The 27,387-nt window shown below is 34.6% G+C and overlaps 1 protein-coding gene across 3 annotated transcripts in view; it reads right to left on the bottom strand.

Moving 5' to 3' along the window:
* Positions 1-25,243, bottom strand: part of LOC118180741 (uncharacterized) — a 94,795-nt gene extending 69,552 nt beyond the window's left edge. Inside the window, exons 1-3 of one of the 3 annotated variants that reach the window (XM_085815303.1) lie at positions 25,147-25,214; positions 24,292-24,386; positions 18,756-18,826 (exon numbers count right to left, since the gene is read on the bottom strand). The gene's annotated coding sequence lies outside the window, so the exon portion shown is untranslated. Of the gene's footprint in view, positions 1-18,755; positions 21,723-24,291 lie in introns of those variants that run through there. The other 2 variants (XM_085815301.1, XM_085815302.1) reach the window with 2 other exon arrangements.
* Between the last annotated feature and the right edge of the window lie 2,144 nt (positions 25,244-27,387).

Below are 27,387 nucleotides of genomic sequence, written 5' to 3'. Positions count from 1 at the left end.
AGATGAACAATGAGCAATTGCTTTTGCCGGGAATCGAACCACAGACCTCTGGAATACCGGCCTAGTGTGCAGAACCAATACACCACGAAGGCACGCTAGGAAAGCGAGAAAAATACCTTATATACTCCTCCTTTTAATGGACGACTGGGGTTTTTAGGGGATCCAATCGCCAAATCCTGGGGGAGAAGAATCATCATCCAACACTTTTTTTAGTTCGGGCGCCACTCTAGAGACATTAGGATTTTTTGGAAGCAAGAGAGATTGAAAGATTAGCAACACCTTCGTCGGGAATCGAACCACGGATCTCTGAAATACCGGCTCAGTGTGCTGACCACTACACTACGAAGGCACGCTAGGAAGGCGGAAGAAATACCTTATATACTCCCCTTTTTAAAGAACGACTGGGGTTTTTAGGTAACCCAATCGCCAAATCCTGGGTGGGGAGAAAGCATCAGCCACCACCCTCTTAGTTCAGGCGCCACTGTAGAGACATTAGGATTTTTCGGAAGCGGGCAAGATGAAAAATTAGCAAACCTCCTTCGCCGGTAATCGAACCATGGACCTCTGGAATACCGTCCCAGTGTGCAGAACCAATACACTACAAAGGCACGCTAGGAAAGCGGGAGAAATATCTTACAGCCTAATTTTAAATTTTGACTGAAATCGAAACAAAGCTATTTAGCAATGTAACACCTCACTTGGCGACATTTCACTGTCATTTTGGAGATCTTACAATCCATTTTGATCTTGTTTGGTGAAATTATCTATTTTAGTTAAAACAACTATACTCTTGCAATCTATGCGCGTCTGTTTGTTTCTTCGGGGGATTATCTCCTCCAGAACGGCGGAGAGTTGAATTTCGATAGGTACCCCCGGATACCCTGGACACTAGGTATTTCGATAGGTACCTAATATTGAGTGGCAACTATTTAAAAAGTGATTCGCCGTTTACAGCGAATCAACGCAAAATGTCAAAACGAAATTAATAGCCCTTCTGGGCATTCTTCCAAAACTTCCTGGGAAGCCATTTCGACCATGCTCACCTTCGTACGAAATTAGCGGAGATATTAATTAAAAAGTCTGAAAACGCTAATTTTCACTCTTTTTCCAAGTGGCAACAGTCTCGCACGCTGGAGATAAAAATCTTGCTTTATTTCGAGAAATGTTGCCATTCTTGCTTTCAAATCGTAGACTTTGTTAATAAAAAATTTCAAAGTTTTCCAAAATATAAAATAAAAATAGCATTGCCAAACATTACACATATTATTACCGATTGCAAAAAATTCGTGGGAAGCCATTTCGACTGTTCCCATCTTCGTGCGACTTTAGTCAGCCGAGATATTAATTAAAAACTCTGAAAATACTTATTTTCGCACTCATTTTTCCGAGTGGCAAGTCTCGCGCGTTGGAGATAAAAATGCTTTATTTCGAAAAGTGTTGCTACTGCTCGCTTTCAAATCGTAGAGTTTGTTAATCAAAAATTTGTAAGTTTTACAAAATATAAAGTAAAAAATAAAAAAATCAGACCGATTTCAGATTTTACATAACTCCCAGGGGGCGTTTTTTTAACGTTTGTTTTGTTACCTTTGTTCGCGCCTTATGTAAATTTTGATTTTGTTCCCTGCAAGAGGGCGCCTGCGAGTGCCGAACTACTTGTATATCTATTGTACGAACTTGTTCTTCACACAGTCTAATAAACGCAGTAACGAACGTTTGAGTCTACTTTCCATCCGCTAACATGGTCCGTCGTGAGCCAGCGCATTTCTTTGGATGATGTGTCAAGACAATTTTAACGTTCTGGTATAGAAGGACATTTCGTGCAGGGAAAACGGATTTATATTTTGTCTGGATTGTGAAAACAGCAGAAGGAATATGGAGTCGATTTTAAAGCAAAAGCGAATTATTAAGGGTAAGTTGACTCGTTTAATATCACAAATAAATAGTTTACAAAATCAAGAAAATTCTTTTTCTGCCATTGAAGTGTACGAAAATGATGTTGGTGCATTAAGTGTTGAAGTGAACTGTTTAAACGATAACATTCTTGGTACTTGTTCTGACGCAGAGTTTAGTAAATATGAAATAGAAATGAATGAACTATTTTCCAAATTAGATGCATTAAAAATTACTTTAAAGGAAGAATCAAGAAAACTTAGAAATTCAGGCAAAGATATAATAAATCCTAATGCAAACGGCTTGAAACTTCCTCGCGTGGAATTGCCAGTGTTTACTTCTAATTATGTTGACTGGATATCATTTAGGGATTTATTTCTGGCCAGTGTTGGAAATAATAGTACATTAAGTGACAGTCAAAAATTGCAATATCTTAAGCTTTCTGTGAAAGGTGAAGCTGCTGTTTTACTACAATCAGTTCAAATTTCAAACGCGAATTATGAAAAGGCATGGGAAGCGCTTACTGAACGTTATGAAAACGAAATAGAAATAATAAACGCAGCATTAAATAAATTAACTTCACAACCTGTTCTAAAACATGAATCAGCTTCAGGTTTGCGGAGATTAATTGATACAACACAACAGTGTATTGATACATTAAAAATCCTTAAACAGCCGGTAGAGCATTGGGGTACTATGATTATTTTTCTGTTAAAAGGAAAACTTGATTATGAAACACTAAAAGAGTGGACGATAGAGCATTCGAACAAGAAAATTTCTGCTTTCGCTGAATTCAAGCGTTTTATTCTAAACAGAGCGAATGCTATTGCCTCTTTGGCGAAGTGCCAGAGGGAGAAGTCAATTTTGCCTTCTGAAATTAAAACTCGCGGTTCAGGTAGCAGATACGCTTTTTCGTCCCAACTTGTGGCTAATGTGTGCGTTCATTGTAAGAGTAATTCTCATTCTCAGTTATTTAAATGTGATAGTTTTTTAGAACTCCCTATCAAAGAAAAATGGGATATTATTAAAAGGAATAAATTATGTGCTAATTGTTTGAAAGATAGTAAAACGCATCCCATTTTTAAATGTCGTGCAGGAATAAATATTGTTCGCAAGCAGTAAATATTGTTCAAAGCCACATAATACAGTGTTATGTTCGGAAAAATTCAAATGATGAAAAATGTCATATACCCATGGAACACGGAACTTCTGCTATTAGTAGCAATAACGCCACGGTGCCCGTTGCGCAAGCAGTTTTATTGCCTACTGCGATTGTTTATGTTAAAGATATTAATGGCGATTTACAAAAATGCAGGATTCTAATTGATTCAGGTAGCCAGGGCTCATTTATTCGAGAGCACTGTGTAAATTTACTGCAGTTAAAGTGCACTAGTGCAAACATAAGTGTAAATGGCCTGAGCTCGCAAAAAATTGGAAAGGTTTCAAGTTCAGTTCAATTACAAGTAACATCTCCATTTTATAAAAACGCAAGCATTTCAGTTAATGCATTAACTATACCCAAGATCACGTGTGACCTCCCTCAATATCAAGTTGATAGATCTGTTTTGACATCTTTCAAACATTTGTGGTTGGCAGATACAAATTGTTTCCAGACTGACCCAATAGATATTCTTTTGGGCGCAGATGTATTTGGCGAGATAATGCTTCATGGACGTTTAACTGTTCCGGGTCATTCGTTAACAGCCTTGGAATCAATATTATGCTGGGTCATTATCGGAAAGACTGAAAGTGTATCGCAGACAATTGTATCGAATCATGCTAGTTGTACCAATGTTCAGCTCCAGCTTGAAAAATTTTGGAAATTGGAAGAAATTTCGGAGATAAAGCATTACACAGAAGAGGAAATTTAATGTGAAAATCATTTCAAGCGGAATTTTTTTCGTGATTCAACAAGTAGATTTGTTGTTAAGTTTCCATTTCGTAGATCGGGAAATGAACTTGGGTCATCAAGGGATGTTGCTGTACATCGTTTACAAAGCATTGAACGTCAATTTATTAAGAATAAATCTCTTTCCAGTCAATATCACAAGTTTATGGAGGACTATCAAAAACTTGGTCATATGGAATTGATTCCAGAAAATGAAATTGATGTTCCAGCTAATTCTAGTTTTTACCTTCCGCACCATTCAGTTCCGGATAAAAATGGTGATAAATTTCGAGTCGTATTTGATGGTTCTGCAAAATCTTCTAGCGGTATTTCTCTTAATGAGAAATTGATGGTTGGTCCACAGTTTCAGACTGATCTGACAACATTAATTATTCGTTTCAGAATTCACAGAATAGCTATAACTGCAGATATAGAGAAAATGTACAGACAAATTATATTAAAAGATGCAGACTTTCAGAGAATAGTCTGGCGTGATTCACTTTATAAACCAATTCAGGATTTTCGATTAACTAGGATTGCTTACGGTACTGCATCAGCTCCGTACCTTGCGGTAAGATGTTTACAGCAGTTAGCCATAGATGAAGCAACTAATTTTCCTTTGGCTTCCAAGACATGTGTTAGGGACTTCTACGTGGATGATTTGATGTCCGGAGCCAATTCAGTTACTGAAGCTATAGAATTACAAATGCAATTGAATCAGATGTTGTCACGCGCAGGATTTGTTCTAAGAAAATGGGCTTCTAACAGCAAAGAAGTCTTGAATTCAATTAATCCAGATTTGTGCTTATCAAATGTTTCTTTGAACATAGAAAATGATGATACTGTAAAAACGTTAGGTATCCTGTGGCATCCAGCTTCAGATATGTTTTTATTCAAAGTCAATTCATCATATCCTGAAGTCTTAACCAAACGAACATTACTTTCAATAATCGCAAAGACTTTTGACCCTCTTGGATGGTTGGCACCGATCACGGTTCGGTATAAATTGATTATGCAAAGATTGTGGAAACATCAGTTTCAGTGGGATGAAAAGGTTCTTCCAGATATTGAATGTGAGTGGAAACAACTTACAGAAGATATGTTATCCATTAAAAGTATCAAAATTTCACGATTCTTGTTGGTTGAATCAGATAACCAGTTTCATCTGCACGGGTTTTGTGACGCCTCAGAGAAGGCCTACGCCGCTGCAATTTATTATCGTTCTGTGTTAGATACTGGACAAATTAATGTTCAGTTAGTGATAGCCAAAACAAGAGTTGCACCACTAAAAACCATATCACTTCCCCGATTGGAACTTTGTGGAGCATTACTGTTGACTAAATTAATGGATTTCACCTGTAGGGCTTTAAATACTCCTATATCGCAAGTTTATTTTCATACTGATTCCACTGTTGTATTAGCCTGGATAAGATCTCAAGCAAGCCGATGGAAGACCTTCGTCGCCAACAGAGTAGCAAAAATCCAGACTTTATCCTCTCCTGTCCAGTGGCATCATGTGAGTGGAAATGCTAATCCTGCTGATCTTGCAACGCGTGGTGTGTCATCATCTGCACTGGTTTCTTCATTGTGGCTACGTGGTCCAGATTTATTGTATAATTTATTTCCTTTTCAGCAAGCATTGTCTGCACCACTATTGAATGATTCTGTGCCAGAGCAAAGATGTGCTTTTCAGTCAACAACTGCTGCCAGTCACTTGACAGACGCTTATGATTTATTTTATAAATATTCCTCTCACTAAACTTAAACGTGTTGTAGCATTATGTCCAAGGTTTGTAAATAACTGTAAAAATTCAGAAGATCAGGTAAGTGGATTTCTAAAAACAAGTGAATTAATTAAAGCTATGCATGTGTTAATTAAATTAATGCAATATGTTGAATTTAAGAATGAAATTAACACTTTAGGCAGAAATCAATCATTATCTGGTAGAAGCAAAATTTTATCTTTGAATCCATTTTTAGATAATTTAGGTATTCTCAGGGTGGGCGGTCGCTTGCGACATGCAAACCTTGCATATGGTTTTAGGCATCCAATTTTGCTTCCAAAGAAGCACATTTTAACTCATCTCATTGTTAGACATTACCATGAAAGACTTTTGCATGCAGGTCCACAACTTATGCAATCTTGCATTCAAGAACAATATTGGATCATAAATGGTAGAGCTGTTATCAGAGATTTAGTTAGGAAATGTATAAAGTGTTGCAAAATTAGAGCATCTGTCACTAATCAATTGATGAGCGATTTGCCGTCTAGTCGCGTTTCGCCTGCTCCTGCGTTTTTGCGCTGTGGAGTGGATTATGCAGGTCCTTTTCAAATTAAAGCAAATAAGGGTCGAGGCTCTAGGTCATTCAAGGCATATATAGCTCTATTTGTTTGTTTTACGACAAGAACTATTCACCTAGAAATAGTGACTGATCTTTCAGCAGATGCTTTTATTGCAGCTCTTAAGAGGTTCATTTCCCGCAGAGGCAAAAGCAGTGATATATATAGCGATTGTGGTTCCAATTTTGTTGGAGCAAAACGCAAACTGATGGAATTTGAAAGGCTTGCTAGGTCTGCAACTTATAACCAAAATGTTAGCAGATATTTGGTTGATAATGGCATTAAATGGCATCTAAACGTTCCAGGTGCGCCACATATGGGTGGACTCTGGGAAGCTGGCATAAAATCAACAAAATACCATTTAAAACTAGTAGTTGGTGAGGCGAGATTGACATATGAAGAATTTGAAACATTTCTCACACAAATAGAAGCTTGTCTTAATTCGCGACCTTTAACAAGTTTGTCTAATGATCCAAATGACTTGTCAGCATTAACGCCTGGTCATTTTCTTATTGGTAGATCATTAACAAGCATTCCTGAACCAAATTACATTGAAGTTTCCCATCTCACCAGATGGCAACATATTCAAAAAATGGTTCAACAATTTTGGAAGCGTTGGCACAAAGAATATCTGTGTCGATTACAACAAAGACCAAAATGGCTTTTGCCAACTAAAAATCTTCAAGTTAATGATCTGTGTCTCATAAAGGAGGATAACTTACCTCCAACTAAATGGAAAATGGGTAGAATTACTCAGTTACATCCTGGTCTTGATAGTGTTGTTAGGGTTGTGACTATTAAGACTTCAGATGGCATGGTTAAAAGAAATATTACAAAATTGTGTCCATTACCAATTTGAGTTTTAATTCATGTATTATAAATTAAGTATTATATCATAATTTTAATATTGTATTGTGTTTTAAATTTACTGAATTTTAAGCATTAAATGTTGAAATAGTATTTCAAAGTGGGCGGCATGTTCGCGCCTTATGTAAATTTTGATTTTGTTCCCTGCAAGAGGGCGCCTGCGAGTGCCGAACTACTTGTATATCTATTGTACGAACTTGTTCTTCACACAGTCTAATAAACGCAGTAACGAACGTTTGTGTCTACTTTCCATCCGCTAACAACCTTTATTTATTAAATATCATGTTCTTCGCAGTTAAACTATAAAATTCAATTCAACAGAAATATCATAAAATATTTAAAAGAGCATATCTCTATAATTTCCGATACACAGTCTCTCGAGCTGGAGATAATTTTTTTCCCGTACATTATTGCCATTGCTCGCTTTGAAATCGTTGAGTTTCTTAATTTAAAAACTCATAAATGCCTTACAAAACATGAAACAGATAATAGAATTAATTCCAAATTCCAAATTTGGGCTTCCAGATGCCCATATTCGGGTGGAGACGTACTTTATTCAAAATCTGATGTCCCTACGTACCGTTGTTTTATCACAATGCGGAAAACATACATACATTTATGCAGATTCTTCGCTATTTAATTTCTTTAAATATAATACACTGCTCTGATATTGGGTGGCAACTATTTAAAAAGTAATTCGCCGTTTACAGCGAATCAAACCAAAATGTCAAAACGAAATTAATAAGCCTTCTGGACAAATTGCCCCTTTGGGCTAAAAATAATATTGCTAAACATTAAATATATTATTAATATATAAGGTTATATTCTGAAGCTGAAGAAAACCCGCGATTGTATGCATGTCGCAGTGTTCGACACTGCATGTCGAAAATTGTTCGTTAATGTCAGCATTTAAGTAGCTGCTGATGGCAACTTTTATTTTGAAGGTTAGTATAACTGACACGATATATTATTGCCATGTTAATTCTTTTATTAATATTGAGAAAATAAAAGAGCTCTAGTGCTATGGTTTCCCAGCAGTACAAACATTTTGACAGAGGATGAAGCTTTTAAAGCCGTCATCTATTTGTACGGGGGACCAGAGTCCCACATTTGTTTTCACACTGCTATCGGATCGGAATCGGAGGAAATTTTTTCCACTGACTGTCAAATGTTTCTTGATGCTAGAATTAGAGCATTGAGGTCGGAATGTGTAACTTTTTTCTCTTTGTTTTCGAAGCTATATTTTTATGTTCAAATTTTTTCCCACATTCTCATATTTTTACTGGTAATCTCTCTGTTCTCCTTAGTGACGGTTCAATTACTACCGTTAACCATTTTTCATTGGTGGGCTCAATAAAGAGTTATTTCTGTTCCTATTACCTCTTGAAATAGTACATTATACCGTATATTAAGCGCTTTAATTTCAGCTGGAGGCTAGCTGAGCTGTTTCTTACTTTTCGAGCGAAATTGTAATTACAACCGAAGCCCATACAACGAGGTCATATATTTCATTTTATTTAACTATTAATTATTAATTTGTAAGGTTGTAATAATTGCGTGTAATCAGTTATATTATGATTTAGATCTTTAGTCACTTCTCGCTTCCGTTTCCCTACCAAAATGCAGATTTAGTTTCAGAATATTTAACCTGAGGTTGTTCGGATTGTAAGTCAGAGCGTGGGTTTGGCTATCGAGACCACTTTACTAGGTTTTGCTAGCTCAGATAAGAATGTAGTCTTCGATTTTGTATTAATTGCTGACATTAACCTGGGGAGAATTTTCGAGCCAACTTCGCGGTACATAAATTGTGCAGCCTTTGCTACTTGACTTGGTTTTAATAATGAATTTGACTGTTACGTAAGTTAGTTTTTAATATTTGAATTTTACTATTACTTAAGTTGCACTGCCACGAGTGGTGGTTGAGTTTTAAGCAAACTCGTGCGTTAATGTTCAAGTTTGGATTTCATAAAAAGGTTTGTTTTAAAACCTTCCCAAGACTGTTTAAACTTCAGAAGCAGCGATAATTTGCTCCCAGACTACTAGGAATTTAAATTAGTGTATGTTACCAAAGTATACCAGAATAAATTTAATAATTTCATAAATTTTTATATCTTTACATTTTATTGAATTTTTATTTTATTATTTTAATTATTAGTCCAAAGGAGCTTTGCCCCTGAGGGACTATTGTTTTCGTTTTGGCATTTTGCGATGAAATCTTTAACAAGCTGTATTACTTTTCAAACTGTTGCCATTAAATATTATCGCCCTGTATTATATTTGAAGAAATTAAATAATGAAGAATTTTCATAAATGTATCTATGTTTCTCGCATTGCGATAAAACAACGGTACCTAGAGCCATCCACTTTTGAATGACCCAATCCTACTGTGAATATGGGCATCTGGAAGCCCAAATTTGAAATTTAGAATTTGTTTTATGATCGATTTTATATTTTGTAAAACTTTAATGAATTGCTGATTAACACAATCAAGGATTTCAAAGCGAGTAATGGCAACGTTGTACAGATAAAACATTTTTATCTCCAGCGCGTGAGACTGTCTATTGGAAATTCTAAAGATATGCTCAATTTAAAATTATTTTGTGATATTGATCTTGAACTGAATTTTATGGTTTAAGTGCGAAGAATATGATATTTAATAAATAAAGGTAGCACACAAAATGTTAAAAAATGCCCCTTTGGAGGTAATTTAAAATCTGAAACCCTTCGGATTTTTTTTAAAAATTGTATTAGTTATTTTATTTATTTATTTTTTCCCTCCCCTTCTTGACAGCCTTCCATAGCACTTCCCATTCTAGAGATTAAACCTTGATTAAGCTCAGATGTATTTACATTCTTAGAACAGATATGCATTCCGCTTTTTTAATGTAAAGAGCATTGAAAGATAACTACTATACATCAGTATGCATAAGAACTTAAAATAAGAACGTAAAGCTATACAGAACGCACTTCATGCACAGCCTCAGAACGTTCTTTCCCCGCTCGATATGCATGATACAAACAGTTCTCATTCCTTTTTTTAAGCCATAAATTTGCAATTAATTTCAGCTTCCATGTAAAAGCAGAAGATAAATATTTGCCACTCTTCAACACAAAGAAACAAATGAAGTCTTATCGTTCTATGAGGTAGGCTGATACTGAAATATTTTTAGCTTTTAATGGTACCCAATGTTTATTTAATCTTTAGCTCCCTTTATTACATTGTGAAAGGTATATAAACCTTCAATAGACAGAGAATTTTATTCTTTGCTAAACAATATTAGAAACGTACCTAGCACTACTTCTGAAAAAAAAAATAGAAGAGTAATCTAAATTATGTTTGTCATATGTAAAATTTCCATATTTCTGAAAAGATGGTATTGAACTTGAAATTAAATTAATTAAACAATTCGATAACAATTAATTGCATAAAATATATCGAACCGACAACCAAAGAGTTGCGTTTTGAAAGTTTGATTTTATATGCAGTATTCCAGAGAGATTTACTGAATGAAGATTACTGTAGATTAGTGGTCTCAAACTGTCAGTCTGTGGGCCGTATGCAGTTCCTAAAGCAATTTTACTCGGCCGCGAATTTTACGCGGGCCGAATATGCAACGCTAGTTAATTTATATATATTACATTTATTTGTAATTCACTTTCATTTAAAATTTAATTAACTTTAAATTTGCTTTTTACGAATAAAGAATGTTTGTTAAATTCAAATATATATATATATATATATATATATATATATATATATATAATACTAGCAATGGCGCAAATTTATAATGCTGGTTAATTTATGGGAATGTATTCATTTCCATAAAAAAAACTAGCATTACTATGACAAGAATTTGAAAAAACAAATTAAAGATTTTAGAGATTTGAAATCAATTTTACATTATGTTCATTACAAAAACGAACATGAGAACTTTACACGAAAAAATCATGGCTCTAATTAATTTACATTGGGCTATAAAACGTATTCAAAGATTTGAACATACAGATTTGATTTACTTTTATTCGTATTTGTCAAAAGATAAACCTCCTCAGTTACGAATATTTGCAATAAAACTAACCATTTTGTTTTTGGAATTACATTTATGTGTGAAATTGCCCTCTCTAGGATAAAAATTAATGTCTTTGAAAAGAACCAGATTGTCTCTGCTGTCTTCACCCCGTGAGGACAACACTATTATGCTTAAGCTGTTACTGCGTGTGTTCTGGAGGAAAATATCTGCTCTCAGTACACCACGGCCTGGCCTGGGAGGAAATGCGACATTAATTAAAAAAATTGCTGTCGAGTTACATGGACATACAAGACCCTTGAAGGAAATGCATTGGAATCCAGGGTTGCTACAAGCGAACAATGTATCATACTTTATTCGCTATAATTCGCTATAACAATGTATCATTATTATTTAGCTTAAAAGCTGCTCTGGGTAAATTATAGGATTATTTATATCAGTTTCATAAAATCACATGCTTTGCCAGATATTACAGGAGCTTTTTATAGAATCAAAATCAAAGTATTCACAAATATCAAAATAAAAACACTAGTCTGCATCTAAAAAAAATGCTGATGTTTTAAAACTAAAAGGTAATTTCATATATTTTTAGTGCTGATTCAAAACATGGAATCCGAGTTTCTGTACCATGTCAAGATTTTTTGCAAATTGGGAGCTTTTATATTTTCACAAATATTTGTGTTTTGCTTTATATTAATGAAGTTATTTTAGTGATATAAGTTATAAATAAATTGCAAAATAACAAAAATTTACTTAATATGCTTTATAAAATATATAAATAGATTTAGTATACTGTATAAAGCATATAATTGAATCGAAAGAACATGAAAATATACTTCCATATATTGCTCTTATACAATGTATGTTATAAAATTAGCTGAATGTGTTAAAGCTAAGCATTGGCAAGAATTTTGTTTTGGTTGATTTTCGCCTGCTTTCTTCACTAGGTCACATTTCTCTTTTCAGCAATAGTCTGCTATCATATTTTTATTTCACTTTCCTTGGTACCGTATTTCTATGTCTTTTATAATATCCTGATGAAATCGTTCACCTTGTTCTTCACTGATTTTTTTTCTAGATTCTCTGGAAAGTAACCTTTGGGTGCAGTAAAAAATGTAATTTGATACTCATGTTGCATTCAAGAAATCTTAATTTTTACAGCACGTCTTCTACAATAATTTTGTAATCTTTGTTTCCTGTTTCCTAAAAAATATTCATTCACCTGTTTTAATCCACAATGCTTCTTTTTCACAATCATTCATCGTTACTTCAAATTCGGAATTTTAGAATTAGTTTTGAAATTTGAGCTTAGAAAGTTTTAGAATTTGAGCTTCAACAAAAATTCCCTCCTTAAGTTTAGCATCAGAAATAAAAGGAAATTTGCCACAAATATACTTAAAGCTATAATTTTCTTTATTTAAAGCTTTGATAAACTGTTTCATAATATCTAATTTAATGTCAAGTGGAGGAAACAAAATATTTTTGGATTCAACTAGTGGTTTGTGAAGAATATTTTTAAAACCAAGTGATAGACACTCTCGGAAAGGCCAATGTTTTCTTTTTTTCGCCAGTGCTTCTTTTTATCTCAATCGCATAGGAAACATGAAAATTCAGTGTAACCAGTTTGTTATCCAAATAACGTTTCCATTACCTACAAGTCACCACATAAAAGCCATTTATGTTATAATTTACCTTGTCTAATAAAAATGATGTGTTTTCATATGTTTCTTTCAAATGAACAGAGTGTGTCACTGGAATCGATCCATATTGATTTCCGTTATGAAGTAAAACTCCCTTCAAACTTCTTTTTGAGGAATCTATAAATAGTTGCCAATCAGAAAAATTGTGATTAATACTAAAGAAATTCATTGTTGCATTTACATCATTGCAGAACACAAATGAGCTTTCTTCCAAAAAATTATGGTATCAGTTCTTTTTCACGGTGTCTGTAACATCAAAAGTGTGTTTGTGGTAGTAGTGAATTTTTAGCTTTAAGGCATGAACCACTAATATTGGTATAGTTTCATTTGTTTCAAGTATATACAGCTTTCTCTTCTTCAATTACTTGCAAATCTGAATAAATTTCTATATCACTTATGTTCTTCATAATAGCTTAAGGATGAGGAATGCATTATGACCTATAGGTCTCATTGCTATACGGTAGGTTTAGATTAGGTATACAACACCTCTTGTATTTTTTGCATTATTACCAGTAACATTTGTCACATAAAAATAACAGTCGTCATAATGGTTTTGTTCTCTTCTACACCAGTGTTTCTTAACCTTTCTAGCGAGTCGCACCCCATTGAATCTGAAAATATATCTCCGCACCCCATTGAAAAATGCGTTTTAATTTTTTTAGTCTAGAAAAATACCTTTTTTTGCGAAACTTATTGTTTATTGAAAGACATTGTACATTTTATATAAATACAAAACAATATTATTTTTCTTAATGACTAGTCTATTGTTGTTTGTTCATTATTCAATACTGGCGAAGGGAGGTTCCTTTTTTGAAAGACATACGCGTAAGTCTTCACTTGCATTTAAGCGATTTCTCGCTTTAGTTTTTATATGCAAAAGCAATGAAAATCCCATTTCGCACAAGTAGGTGGTAGCAAAGGGTAAGAGTAACTGCAGTGCTCCGTTCGCCAACTCTGGATAACGTTGTAACTGTGAACACCAGAATTGTTGCAATTCTAATTGTTTGAATTCCATTTGAACATGTCCACTGCTCGCATTTCAATAAGTTGATCATTTTTCAGATCGCTATCATCCATCAAATTTAAGTCAAATAGAAATGGATCCAGTATCCATCTCTGAGTTTTGGTAATATTTCCGGTAGAAAAGATATCCATTGAATGATTCGCTCAATCGTCTCAAATGCATTACAATGTTGGGTATAATTGAATTCTTTTCATTTTTCGCAATAACAGAATCAAGCAAGGGAAGTTTGCAAAAATTCCCTTTTCTACTCGACGTATCCAAATTTGCTAATTTTGCGATAAATGAAGATAATTTTTCACTAGATATTATATTTATACCAAATCCTTGCAGTGATAGATTCAATTCATTTAAATGGCTAAATATGTCTGCTAAGTAGGCCAGCCTCAGCATTGCATCATTACTCTCAAAATCTTTTACTAAATAACAGTTTTGACTACTCAGTAATTGAATAATTTCCTCGACACAATTCAAAATCTCTATTAAGCATGCGGACCCTTAGATAACCATCGTATTTCGGTGTGATATGGGAGCACGGTATGATCAGCACCGATTTCTTCGCAAATGCACGAAAAATGCGATGATTAAGCGCTCGCCCTCGGATGTATTTTACTACATTTACTGCTGTAGTTTAGATGTTGTTTTAAACTTTATGGCAATGCTTTCGACGCAAATGCATGACAATGCAACATGCAATGCGTTATTATAACTTCCGGTAATTCTCTCTTCATGTGTGAAAAAAATCCTGAATTTTTGCCGAACATTGCTGGGGCTCCATCAGTGCATATTGAGCCAATCACATTCATTCGTAATTGATATTTAGTAAAAAAATCTTTGATGCGATTGAAAGCATCAATTCCTCTCGTATTCACCTCCAATGGCTCACAAAATAGATATTCTTCTATAACCTCTTTTTCCTTCACATACCTGACAAATACCAAAAGTTGGCTACAATTATCAACATCAGTTGACTCATCCAGTTGCATGCTTATTTTTAGTGGACTGATTTTTATGTCTTCAATTACTTGCATTAAAATATCTTCACTGAGATCTTGTATTCGCGATCGTATAATATCATTCGATAATGGAATCTGTTGGATTTTTTTATGTGCTTCCGAATCTAAAACTGTTTTAGCAATAATTAAAGCAGAAGGTTTAATCAACTCTTCAGCGATCGTGTGAGCTTTCTTTCTTTCTTTCTTTTCCTTTTTTTTTTTGCACAAATATGCCACGTGATATGACGCTTCTAATAAAGGTTTTTGAATTGCTGGTCCGCACAATTTTAGGATAGTTCCACTGGTATCAAACCGAGCCTTCTTTGATTTCAATCTGTTCATGCTATGCGCTTTTCGCCACCATGCAGATTGTTGAAATGTTCTAATAACTTTGATGGTTTGAGATTGCTGTTTGAAAATATCTGAAACACAAGATGCATTGCGGTCGTTGTGTGCCATCTTTTTCGGTTGTACAGGTTAAATCCATAACCGGCATACTTATCGTTCCATTGTCTTTTTTTGACATAGTGAGGTTCACTATAATCGATTTAATTATTTAGAAATAATGTAATATAATATATATAATGTTTTTACGTTTGTAATATCACTGAATCCTATTCGGCTTGAACGGGCAATTAAGAATGTATTAGTCTCAAGAGGTTTCTGATAAGTCAGAATACACAATACACATGTCGCAGACACAATAGTTGACTCTACTGACTCAACCTAACACAGCCGCAGTAGATCCAGATACAAATCTGTGAATTCGTAGATTCTATTGGAGTAGCACATATTGAACTCAGCGCATGCGCAAGCTGGGATAACGTTCCCCGCTTGTATTCCCACAAAGTTTTTTTTTTCTTTCTCCGTCACCTAGCTGCCTGTTCGCGTTCGTTTGTAGCGTTTTATTCCTTTTCATAGCGTAGTGTATACGCCCATCGGCACCGGCTCTTTCCTGTGTCTTTTGCCGATAAGTGAGCTAGGTGCTACCAATTTTTGAGCTTCAATATTGGGGACACTATTATAGATCTCAAATATTTTATTATAAGAAATTTAATAAATGATATTTAATAATTTTTATGGCTATGTAGGGGCTTCTCCCGCACCCCCCAAAATACATTCCCGCAACCCTGGGGTGCGGGCACCCCCGGTTAAGAACCACTGTTCTACCACCATTGGAATTGCAAAAGGCATTGAATTTTTCCAACTTTTACTCCAAAGGCGCAAAGTATCAATATAAGTTAGACACGCTTTATGCATAGCCCACGGATTGTTTTGATCACCTAATTTAATACCAAAATGCGCAAAGTATGCGTTTTAACAAAATCTGTAATATTTTGTCTTTGTTTTACTAGTGCATAGTTACCACAAACATAACAGAATATATAGGCATCGTTTACACATTTACGAGAAGTCATATTTCATAAAATTCTAATTAAAAGGACTGAAAATAACCTGAAACTTAACAATTAATTTAAGACTAAGAAAAAAAAATGAGTTTAAAAAGAATCACATGAGTAAACTATTCTAAATAAGGTGCTGCCATCTATTGGAAAGAAAATTAACTGCAAATACATATTTTCCATGTACATCATTCAATAAAATTAAAAAAATACTTATATTTCTGAAATCAGCATCAAAAATATTCTAGAAATAAGGCAAAATATAGAAACATCAAAAACTATGCTAACCGGTGTAATTCACAGAAATATTTACACACTATTAATAAACAATGAGAGCATCTACAGTTTTTGTGATAGTTTTTAATAATTTTTTTCTCCAAGGTTAGAAACTTTATGAAAATCGAAATGCCATGAGCTTTAGTAAGAAATAAAGAAAATTAAAATGATTTCCATGCAAGTACAGTGAAGTAGCTAGCATAACTGGCGCCCGGGGCAAAATACCTTTTTGGCACCCCCTCACGAAAAAACCATGGACCTCCATGGAAAAAACACAGTGATATGACGAAAATCTTGTTGGAGACCATTTGGCGCCTCTCTGCGAGCGGCGCCCGGGGCCGCTTAACCTATTTAATAAGTTTTTGTGATTTATTTATTAAAATGAAAATAATTTATTTAGTGGCTAATTTAATTTCTGAGAATTATTTGAAATAAATATCAGTCTGAAAATTAATATTTAGCTGTAATTAAGCTTAAAGTGTAACCAATAGAAACTTCTTCCAGATGAATGAGGATTTCAGACAGAAAATAAGGATAAATTTGAATTTTTTTCTTTGCATCATTATCATTACTGTTTATACATGCTTTGATAAATATTTAGTAAATAAAACTTAAGATTTTATTAAAAAATTACATTTTGTTCAAAAAACTTCATTTTATATAAAAATACTGACTCATCAGCAGCTTTCATATCGTGTACTCAGTCTGAGTACAGTTTGAGTTTGAGATTGCCTTCAATTGAGATGTGATTCATATTTCTATTACATGAGTAAGGAAATTCACAACACTTTCAAACTTTGTTTTAATACTAAATTACCATGAAAATAAAATTTTCACGCATTTGCACTCACTCATTTCACCGATGTTCTAGAAGAAATTAATCGTCTTTATAATTTTTTCTTTGATTTCGAATGTTAGAAGAAATAATTTCACCTATATTCGAGTTTTTCGGATGGTGAAGGGCCACACGTGGATATTCTTTAGCAAAATTTGCTATTTATTAAATACCATAGGGAGTGGCGGAGATTCCACACTGAAAGGATAAATCTTTTCACATAAATAAGGGATTATTGTGATGATTAAAGAGTTATTCATCAATATGTGTAATGGGATCAGGAAACGAAAAGCAAACGAAAAGCAGAATAAATGCTTATTCTTTAACCGTTAATAATTTTGTTGCAGAGATGAATTCTCAGTAAGAGCCTGGAGTTGGTAGGGGTTTATTCTGAGATTCCCTTCCCCTCAAAAAAAGTTAATGTTTTAAATATTTTACTTATCGAAAAAAATTGTTTAAGCTCGCCAAAAAATTCTTAAAACTATTATCATTGTATTTTATTTTTGCAGTAGAAATTTCCTCTTCCACAATATACTTTGACAAACCTGATAAAAAGCGATACTTTTAGAACGCTATTTTAATTCATTCCTAATTGTTATTAACTGTAATGCACAAAAACATTTTGTTGTTTAATAATTGATTACTGAAAATAAAATATAGAATTAAACAGGAAAACAGTAAACTTTCACGAAGACTTAATTTAATCATTAGATGGCATTTAGCTTAGCAAGTGCCTCCTTTTTGAAAGCGTAAGCTTTTAAATTTATCATTCGTGCGTACTGGCAAATTAACAGCTCTCTGTGATGCTGCTTTTCAACGTGGCATAAGATCTTCAATTCATCTTCCAAATTATTAATTTAGTTGCTTAAGAAAGTGAGTGATTGAAGAGAAATAAATATACTTCTTAAAAATTCATATATTTACTTTCATAATACACTTAGTTAGTTCAATTTGAAATACATCCAAATGATAACTTTTATAAATATTTGCACCATTGCTGGAGATGAGACTTGTCGAAATGGATTTCTTTGCGTGACAGTGACCTGCAGCTGATTTCAACATGACAACTTCCAAAGTGTTCTATCCGTGTCCATTCATCAATGACGTCTAGTATTCTTAATGCCCAATCAATTCACAGGTTATTTCAGTCTACACTTTCAGACTTTGTTTTAATAGTAAAATCTTCCTCTCAAGTGTTAGATTGTAATCTGAAATTCAACTAATTCATGATCTTTGTAAATTCATTATTTAACACCAATGACCAAGTGAAAATTTCCTTTTCAAAGGAGGTAAGAAAAGCATTTAAAAAAAATTTTTTTTTTAATCCGAAAACAGAATTTAAGTTACGAAAAATGTTGTGATTAAATGATTTAACATTCGAGTTGATCCTATTAATGCTGAAGCAGTTACTTCTGTCGAGAAAGGCTTGACTGCAGATAAAAAAAAAATTATTACTTAAACTCGAAGAGATGGTAGCTGAATATAAACATAAGTTCACGATGATGGCTTACCAAAAAACGACGACCAGTCTTTGGCTCCGACACTTTCGTCACGGACATATTGGCTCAACAAGCTTTCAATCCTAAGAAAAGAGGCAAAGAACATCAGGCGTAAATTGAATTTAAATACTTGCGGATTAATTAAAAATAGAGGAAAACCGCAAAATTGCAATACCCATCCCCGAATCCAGAATAGATACTAATTCTGAGGAAGAGGGTTACAAGATATTCGCTAAAACTGCCAAGCAACTTAAACAGATAAAATTAAGGAATCACTATTCATCCAAAATAAATTTGAGGTCCTTTCTGGTACCAATGCAGAAGCGCCTTCAATTCCTTCTTCTTGAGGAGCAGCAGCCGGACACTAGAGTTCCGGAGATTCCCCCCATAATAATGAATCCGGGCAACTTATCTTCGAAGACGCAGTGAACTAGCTAAAAATATGAAAGCCAAATTCCTTGGCAAACTGAATGGCGAGCATCTAATAATATTTCCTTCTACGAAAGCATTCATTTAGTCATAAGCGTTCTTTACAAAGAGAAAACTATCGAACATTATGCCATCAACTTTAGATACAGCTAACTCATCAAAACGTGATTCGTGGACTACCCATTACCCCAGATAAAAAGAAAATTATTACCACTCTTCCCGAGCGAGGGTCCTCCATTAAAAAAATTGCGCAGGTTGTACGCAGAAAAAAAGGCTTCTCTGCCATTTTACGTAATATACACTGTTTAGGGGGAAAAAAAATCGAAGCACCATGAAGGAAGTGGTTGTTTTTGATGAAATTGAATATGTTTATAGCTCATATACAGATAATAAAATGATTAAAAAATCAAGGTCATAGTACATGTTCACGGCTCACAATAACCCATTGAATGTTCAAATTAGTAGTTGGTCGAACCGGCCCTGGCAGCAATGCATGCTTGAATTTGTCGAGGCAAGGAATGGTAGAGTTTCCTAATGTCATCCTGCAACACATTCTGCCAGTCATTCATCAGTTATCGCTCCAGATCTGCGATATTTTGTGGTGCTCGAAACTGGCGGCCTACCATACCCCAGACATGCTCGATTGGTGAAAGGTCTGGTGACCTTGCTGGCCAAGAAAGAGTATCAACCGCACGGAGACAGTCCAGAGATATGAGAGCGGTATGTGGCCTGGAAAATAGCCCCAGGATGAAGTGCCATGAAGTTGTTGGAAAATAGCCCCAGGATGAAGTGCCATGAAGGGGTAATGCAACCGGCCTCTGGATGGTATCAGCATATCGTTGAGCTGTTAAAGATGTACGGAGGAGGACTAAAGATGACCTGCTGTCATAAGAAATAGCACTCCACAACATCACACCAAGGGTTATGGCTGTATGCCTTTGCAAAACAAAAGCTGAGTGGAACTGCTGGCCCCGTCCTCTCCAGACAAGAACCCGGTGTCATGGGCTTCAAGAGTGAAGCGGAATTCATCGCTGAACACTATACGATGCCAGTCTGATGGCAGCCATGATGATCGGCTGCGACACCACTCTAGACGACTCCGCCGATGTTGTGGGGTCAAAGGCAAACGTCTTAAAGGCCTCTGTGAGTGTAACCCCGGCTCAGACAAGAGCCATGAAATGGTGGACTGTACCACGGGGGGTATAGACGTGGCTGTAGTGCGTTGAATAGCCGGCAATAATATCGTTGGGGCGGTTCGGGCCTGGCAAACAGTCATCCTATCTTGTCTCGCATTTGTGCTCCTTGGCCATCCAGAGCCTTCATTTCGTCAGCAGTTTCCTTGTCGTAACCATTGCTGCCAACATCTTTGCACAGCAGTGTCTGTAACCTGCAGGTGGCGGCCTACTGCTCGGTATGACCACCCAGCTTCACGAAACCCTACAATGCGACTACGTTCGAAGTCGTTTAGTTGTCTGTAAAGTCTTCGATATCGTCGTAATGGCATCTTTAGTTGCTTCTTTACGGAATCACAATGGCAGCAGCAACAACAACAAAAAGATAAATTATCCGCCTCTGTTACTGGTTTTATACTTTGCGAATTGCAAATTGTTAAACTGTTTCTTTGAGCTTTTAGCAAATGTATAAGACACAATTTTCTGCGTGGCGGACGCGCATGGATGGAATTCCCAAACTATGGCCTGTCATCTCTCCGATTCTCTGAGAGCAGACGCAGCGAATATCCTTTAGACTCTTCTCGAAAATCCAGTGGCTAGATTTCGACGCTGTATCTAAAAAAGCGCGTTGGAGCTGCGCTTCGGTGAGAAACGTTTAAAAGACTACAGTAGGCTTCAATTAAAATCCTGTCAACAGAAAACCATGGAAACACTTCTGGAGCTCGAAACGGATGTTGAAAGGTTGCCCAATCTCTCCTTTTCAGACTGCCCGACAGAAACAAGGAAATTTCTGGTCACGCAATACTTCATCGACGGCATCCGAAATCTTTAAATACAGAAAGCTCTACGAATAGCGGATGTTAAGGACTTAAAAGGCGCTCTGACTGGAATTCGAGGCCATGAAATTCGAGGCAATCCAGCAAGCAACTCTTAGAGATGTTACCCAATTAGAGGTGCTCGAGTCCAAGAACCAGTAGATCAAGTGGTTGCTCGTTTAGGTGATTTAACCCAACAAGTCAATGCTTTGATACGGAGTAGGACTGAGAAGAAATTGATACTAAAGTGCCTGAACTGCGGTGCTGAGGGCCATGTGCAAAGGAACTGTAGAACACCCCAGGCCACAGAAAATAAGAAGACGATTTAAAGAGACTACTCAATGTCTTGAGACGGAATAGGAATGAGAAGAAACCATCCCTAAAGTGTTGGAACTGCGGTGGGGAAGGCCACGTACAGAAGAACTGAACAACACCCCAGGGCACAAAAGATAAGTTTAGTGGTTTTGGCGACTGATATTTTTATGTCTCTAAACTTAAAGATATTTTGTTTGGACCCTATAGAACTGTAATCGCTACAGTGATATAGGGCAATCAGTGCAACTGAATTATTGTTATTGATCCCTCTCTGTAACTGTAACCGTATCCTGCTTTTAAATGTAACTTTAACCGTATGTTCAGTAATTTCGAGAAAGGAAGGTACTAGATATCTCTCGATGGCTGGGGAAATGTATTTAATCCCGGAGAGTCAGTTCTCAGTTTTTATTTTAGAGTTGACTTCGATTAGGAGATCTCTGCGCGAGCTTCGCTCTTTGGATACGCTTTGCATTGTATTATACGCTTTGCATTGTATTATGCAACGTTCTTAGTAGTTTGAAGTGCTTACTAGAGAAGAGCGGTACATGTATTTTTGTGGAAAGTTCCAGAACTGCAAAGTGTTTCTCTTGGAAACATTAAATTTTTTATTATATGCTATCGTCGGTTCTGTATGCATTCAATCGATTAAGAGCCCGTATGCCCGCAACAATCTTTTTAATCAATCATAGCATTTTTTTAAACTTTAGGGCCATATTTTAGAAAATTTAAATTTTCTGCGTATTTCTTGGATTGTCAGTCTTCATAGATACAGTATAATATATGAAGCTGGATGTATTTTCATTTCTGGCTGTTTAATTTTTGATTTGTTCAGTAACTCAAACTTTCTTTAATTCCAATACGTAATTGGTTTTAGTTTGGAATTTCAAATTTTTCTAACCTTATTTCAGAGTAAACATTCAGAAACACACAATTTGAAACAGAAAAAATGTTATCATTTTGGAAACTTTACCCCATTTAATGAGAAATAATCTTATAAAAATACGTTGATAACAGTTTGAAATTATTGTGTATATTTGAACTAAAATAAATCAATACAAATAAAAACATTAGCCGAATATATATCTACAAACTATTTATCAGCCGATTTACTGATATCTGAAAAACTAAATAATAGAAATGAGGCAAAAGAATTTTTTTACAAAAAATTGTTACCTTTCATACTGGTTTAAATAATTCACAACTACCGGCATAACGAGAAAATAAAAGTACTTGAAAGCTGTTAATTGTTATTAATCTTTTTGAAACAAGTTTTGTTATTTTTCTACCTTAACCCAATTTTTCACACCAGCAATTACAGAGCGTTTAAAAGAATGCTTCATTGCGTGACCTCCCTGATTTATTTATTTTTTATTGGGGAATACTTTTTTTAATCTCTTACCAAAAACTTTAAGCTGCATTAAGAAGACAGAAGTATGTAGTTCGCCAGTCAAGTTTTGAATGCTACGAGTACATTTACACAGATACTGTGATCAATAAAATTGGGACCTATATATTTGCGAATACATTACTTTTATTGAGTATTATAAATTGCTTTCAAAGAATAAAGTGACATCCAGGGTACGACTCATCAACAATTGTAAATAATTTTTTCATTTTATTTTTATGCTTTTGATGATAGGTGTTAACAGATCTGCTATCAGTCAGCATGAATGAAATGAAAGAAATGAAAATGCACAAAGAATGAAAACCTGTCACACTTGAATGCGATAATAAGGCAGGCTTGTTTTTAATTCTGACAATATTTAAACTCTAAAAAGGGTTTTGAATATTCAACAGTTTTTGATGTCTGACAGAAGAAAAAAAAAAAAAAAAAAAAAAAAAAAAAAAAAAAAAAAAAAAAAAAACGCTTGTTTATAACTTTTCTTTAATCGATCGTAATAGGTTTCGATGCATACAGAAACGATGATACCTTGATGAAATTTATTTTACCAAAATGATCACTTTATACTTCTGGAACGTTTCACAAAAATACTCGAACTTTTCAATATCACAGAGCACAATCAGTAGTTACATTTCATTGCTTGAAATTGATGGAAACCATGTACGATTAAAGTTATAAGGTTATAAGTGGGCGCAGCCCGACCCACCTAACCAAACAAGTTGGTCTTATGGTAAAGTGACCACACGTCCCGATTTTGGCGGGACAGCCCCGCTTTTTTGGAGGACTGTCCCGCGTCTCGCCGATTTTTAAAAATGTCCCGCTTTTTAGAAAACATCTGCATTTATTATTTTAAATGTACTGTAAAATTATATTACCTATTATTTATTAATTATTACAGTGAATATAAAGAAATAAAAAATAACACATAAAATGCATGCAGAGTAAACTAAAGTAGGCGATGTAACGAGATAGATTTACTCGGTGGTGTTCGATCATTGTCGTTACTCTCGTCAATATGTATTGTTAACGGAGGAACAGCTAGCATTATCTGAAGGGCTATTTGCTTTCCACACCATAAACAACAATCAAAGTTTCAGATCAATTGATTGTACGTCGCAAATGATCAAAACAATGTACGACAAAAAATTGCACGTTCAAGGAGAAAAACCTAAGCAATTATTTGTAATGTTTTTTCCACCATATTCGTTTTCGCAATTTCAGAAAGAATTAGATTAAATACACATTTACATCCATAAATTACGATGCTTACAACCACAAAGATTTAAAATTATTTCCCACAATTGTTAGACTTTTTGATCCAGAAACAGGAATTAAAGTTAGTGTTAAAAAATTTTATCAACTTTGCACTATTGAAATTTTTTGATCATTAAATAGATAAGTGAAAGTTCACTTACCTTCTAAATAGGGCTGCCCTGAACTGCTTTCTTTCCTTCTTGTCGGTATCCGTCTCTATAATGAACTTCGATTCACTGCGCAACACAGCTATAAACTTTTTAAGAAATTTTAATTCGTATGAAAGATATCTACAAAATATTTACAAGTTATAATGATTACAAGCATAATTTATACGGAGACGGTCTATCGTTATACATCTGTTAGACGCGTCAGCCGTTCAACTGATTACTTTTAGTCTCTTTCGCCAGAGGGCGTTCGTGGAAGTAAAGTTCTAGTAAGCAAACGCGACACTCCCACCTTGAGGTCCAGTATCAACAGAGGATGGACCTCAACTGACCTGTAGTTCAAGTCTTTTGAGATTTCGTCATAGGTCGAGTTCTGTACCTCACTAGCATATCCGACTCAGGTGTAAAGTTGAGTTCAAGAGGTATGAGGTTCTTAGTAGGTCTTATAATCTCCCCTTGTGCAGTTTTCAGTTTCACTAATCTAATGTATCCGTCGTGGGATGGAAAAATTTCTAGTTCCTCTGCATTCACTTCTGTTTTTGGTAATTCAGTTTCGATTCGGCCAATTAATTTTGTAACGGCAGCCCTTATGTGGCCGCGTTTCCTTTTCAATCTATCGATGAATTCCGTCATTATTTAATATTCAACAATTCAACAAGTATCAGCAATTCACTAATTATTTATGCTTATGTATTATCTATATAACTGATATCAATTTAGACAGTTTCAATAGTTAGGAAAACAGCAGTTACTGGCAGTCCCTGTTCGGGCGCCATGTTAAAAATTTTTATCAACTTTGCACTATTAAAATTTTTTGATCATTAAATAGATAAGTGAAAGTTCACTTACCTTCTAAATAGAGCTGCACTGAACTGCTTTCTTTCCTTCTTGTCGGTATCCGTCTCTATAATGAACTTCGATTCACTGCGCAACACAGCTATAAACATTTTTTTAGAAATTTTAATTCGTATGAAAGATATCTACAAAATATTTACAAGTTATAATGATTACAAGCATAATTTATACGGAGACGGTCTATCGTTATACATCTGTTAGACGCGTCAGCCGTTCAACTGATTACTTTTAGTCTCTTTCGCCAGAGGGCGTTCGTGGAAGTAAAGTTCTAGTAAGCAAACGCGACAGTTAGAATATTAGACTTTTTCTCATTGCCGGGTGAAACTTTTTCTTTTCCAATGGCAGATTGTGAACAGTTACAGTTTTGTGATAGAGTCCATTAATCTATACTAAGGCCAGATGTGGTGGTCTCTTTATTATGGAGACACCTAATAGGTGGGCCACCATTGCCTCCTATGGAGGGACGGACAGTTACATATCTCAGTCAGGCTCCCCTAAAGCAACTATACCGTCTGGGCGGCTGCCGGGTGAAACTTCACAAGTAATTTTTGATTCAATAATATTTTGTCAAGTACAAAATCATGTACAAAAGTCAAGTTTTATTCAAGTACTATTTTGAAAAAGAATAATTTTATTGTTGAAACTAACGCAAATTTTGATGGAAAAGCTAGAAGAGTCATCAATAACGTTTTTACGAAACTTAACGAACGTTTGAACCAAAACATTATTCGAGTAGGTTGTGCAGCGCACATTCTACACAATAATATTCAAACAGCATCTGACTTACTTCCAGTGGATGTTGAAAATATCATTGCAAAAATTTATGCGTATTTTCATTATTTTTATATATATACTGTGCTTGTCGAAAGTTTGAAGGATTTTTGTGAAAGCGGAGAAATTGAATATAAAGAATCATTGATTACAACAAAACACGATGACTAGCTCTTTTACCAACTGTAGAAACTATTTAAAAAATATGCGAACCATTAAAATCATACTTTTTATCACAAGATATATGTCCAAGAATATTGCAGCTATTTTTTTGAAAAATGACACATCCCAAATTTGTCAACCAAGCTACATTATTTCACAATGCTGTGAAAATTATTGAAGGGGACAAAATTTCCATTACGGAAGTGTCAAACGAAATTAATAACTGAAAAACAAAATTGCGAGAATTGAAAGGACATCACTAGGTTGGAAGAACAAAGTGCCCTATTAAACGACCCGATTTTCTGAAAGAAGTCAGAAATTTTTATGATAATTGCTTGGAATATCTTGAAGAACGGATAGTTCAAATCGAGGATATTAAAAACTTTCATTGCGTGACATTAAAAAAGGAGATTTTATGGGAATATGTGGAAAAGTCTTTTTAATATATTAGTAAGCATTTTGCGAAAAATAATATTTGCGAAAATGATCTTTTTGATGAGGTGTCATTGGTAAAAAGATACGTTACTGATAAAAAAATTAAATGTTGGTTGTCTGCAAATGTGGAAACAGACAAAAAATAGACTGAGTTATTCCTACATTTTAAACAAAATAATATTCCTTATGAAAATATTTTGAAAACTGTAGAACACACGCTCTCCCTTCCAGGAACAAATGTAGCAACAGAACGTATTTTTTCTAGTATGAATAAATATGGACAATTGAAAAAACGCAGTTGAACATTAAAACTTTAAAATCTGTATTAAGCCTAAAATATAATTTGACCAATTCATGTGAGAAATTTCACATTTTAATAAATGATACGAATCTATTGCAAAGTATTCACTCGGATAAAAAATATGAGCGTGAAAGAAAATCATAATTTTTTAAATAAAATATTAAATTAATTAAAAAACATAATGTTCGGATTATTGTTTTTTACAAATATTTTTCTAGTTACCAATAGTTAATAATAAATATATTTTTGTATATTTATAGAAAAATATATAAATGTATATAATAAAATATGCTTTTTGAATTATTGGTCTGCTTTCATAACTAAATTATAATTCTCATTTCATTCCACTTGTCTCGCTTTGTCTCAATGAAAATGTGGTCACTTTATCTTATGGTCATAACAGGCCACGCCAACGTTGTAAGGTGAGTGGTGAGTAAGTGAGCGCATCGCTATGCTGGCTTCCGACCACGAACATGAACCAAACGGAATTATATACCATCACAGCTGGGAAGACGCCAAAGTGATATTACATACTAATAACAGTTTCTACAGCTTGATAACTGCAG

Source organism: Stegodyphus dumicola, chromosome 4, assembly GCF_044657685.1.
Source record: "Stegodyphus dumicola isolate Sdum_Otavi_A_Nest chromosome 4, ASM4465768v1".
In the NCBI taxonomy this organism is placed as follows: domain Eukaryota; kingdom Metazoa; phylum Arthropoda; class Arachnida; order Araneae; family Eresidae; genus Stegodyphus; species Stegodyphus dumicola.
Note: the sequence above shows the minus strand (reverse complement) of the source record. Positions and strands in the feature narration are given on the sequence as shown.